The following is a 2,256-nucleotide window of genomic DNA, read 5'->3' as shown; positions in this document are numbered from 1 at the left end:
CTCTTTGTAGTGAGGAATGGCTTTGACATGACAGATGGCATTCATGTCATGTAATCTTAATTCACAGACCACTGGGTCTTTTTCCCAAAACTTCTGAGGGTCTTCATCGATATTCTGTTCGAGTAGTTTCTTGATTCCTTCGAGAGTGGGAATTTTCTGAGACTCAAGCTTATTCTGAAAGTGCTTGAGGTTGTGCTCATGGATGAAACTAGCTTCTTCTTCTTCTTCACTAGTTTCCTCTTCTTCAGAAGATTCTTCAACAAGTAATTCTTCTTGTTGCTTGATTTGGAGTATGGGTTCGAATTTTGGTTTGTAGGGGGTAAGACCACCACTATTCTGTTGTGATCTCTGATACTGCGTAGTAAAACCGGGACCAACCACAGTTCTGGCTTGTGTGAGGCGGTCTGCCCAGAACACCCGTCCTCCTTTCCTGAAGCCGATTGCTTCTTCATCCTGAATGAATCGTTGTTGGAGAATAAAGTCATTTCCCAACAAGAAATCAGATCCTTGGCCTTCAGATTGCCAAACATTCTGGATGATAAATGTTCCTCCACCAATGGTGATATGAACATTTTTTGCTACTTTTTTCATGGTGAGATGGCTTCCATCAAAAGTAACACCAGTAGCTGACTTTTTCTTGTCTTCTTTCCAGAGTTCATCTGGAATTGCAAACCTCTTTGCAACAGTAAATCCCGATCCATTATCTACAAAGGCATGTAGATGATATTTTCTATGATCCGGGAATTTTAGCCCGATCTCTATATAGTTGCTGTATCTACTGGTAGAGACGACCTTCGATTGATGAAGCTCATTTTCTTGAGCTTGTTCCGTTGGAATGAATGGTTTACATTCTTCTGGAACATGTTCCTGAGTGGGAGATTTATCTACATCATCATCCCAATCTGTAGGAATTATTTCTTTGATGTCTGGATTACTGAGCCATAACGGAGGGTCATATCTGACTTTATAGTCAAACTTGCCAGAAGGTTGGCCAAGTAGATCCCATGTTTCAGTATCCTCTTGTCGTTCTAAGAGATGAACAGTTTCTGGTGGTTTCACCAGTTCTACCTTTTCTGGTATTTCAACCAGTTCAACGTCTTCATCGACTTCTTCTTCATTGATGATTTCTTCCTTTTTCGAGGAAGAAGGAGGAGAAGGTTCTATAATTTTTTGGAACAGAGTTTCTACCTCTTTTTCTTCTTCGTTCTCTTTTTGTTCAGAGAAATATTCTTCATATTCTTGTTCAACCAATTGGCTGACAAGGCCATGCTTGGTTTTTCTTCTTGCTTCAGCTATGAAGCATTCTTTGTGGTAAGTCTTCTTAGACTCTTCACAGAACATAGGGAGACCATTCTTTTCATGACATAAGCAATAGTCACAAACGAATGTACCAGGGTTCACCTGATAAGAAGACATTAATGCTTCTGTCTTGCTTTCTTCCCAATTTTTGATTTTCAAAACATTCATTTGTCTGGATTCGAAGTACTCTACTTCAGAATCTATCTCAGACTCTTCTGATGATTCTTCTTCTTCAGACCAGGCAGAGTAGACTGACCTGTCATCATCTTCATCATCAGAATAGGCTATTTCTTAGCCTTTCATATTTGCTACTTCTACTATTTGCTCATATTCTTCAAAGAGAGCTTTAGTAGATCTTTTACTCTTTTCAGGGCATTCGTCGAAATATCTCATGTCACAGATTTTGAGAGCATAGATATTCGACTTTGCCGTTTCTTTGGCTTTCTCACTCAGATTTGAAAGATCTCCACAGAACTGATCATACAGTGGTACTGCAAAATCGTACGGAGATTTTGAATTTTTGATTTCTTCAAGCCAGTCTCTTCCTCTGGCAGTTTCTTTGAAAGATAGGTAGTACTTTTTTGCTACTCCTGTGAGAGTAGTTTCATAGTACACCTGCAAATCTGGTGCTTCAAATTTGCCAAGGGTAAGTGCAGAGGCCATCATCAGGCTATCTACCCATTGGTCAATGGTTTTTCTTTTGTCTAGACTCTTGTCTAGATTTAACCAGATACCGTAGTTCGTGATAGGGACTCTAGGCAGGTTATCCTCTGGGACAAATCTTTGGGAATTTCTTTCCCCTTTTTTACCCGTGGGGGCTTTTTGTAATGGGAGTTTTACTTTTCCTTTTTCTCTGCTAATGAAAGTTCTGGAGCTTTCTCCTTCTTCCATTTCAATATCTTGATAAGGAAAGACTTTTCTCGTCTTTCTGATTTTGAATTCTTTCATTTCCTCGAT

The sequence above is a fragment of the Rosa chinensis genome, chromosome 6 (assembly GCF_002994745.2).
Source record: "Rosa chinensis cultivar Old Blush chromosome 6, RchiOBHm-V2, whole genome shotgun sequence".
NCBI lineage: Eukaryota > Viridiplantae > Streptophyta > Magnoliopsida > Rosales > Rosaceae > Rosa > Rosa chinensis.
Note: the sequence above shows the minus strand (reverse complement) of the source record.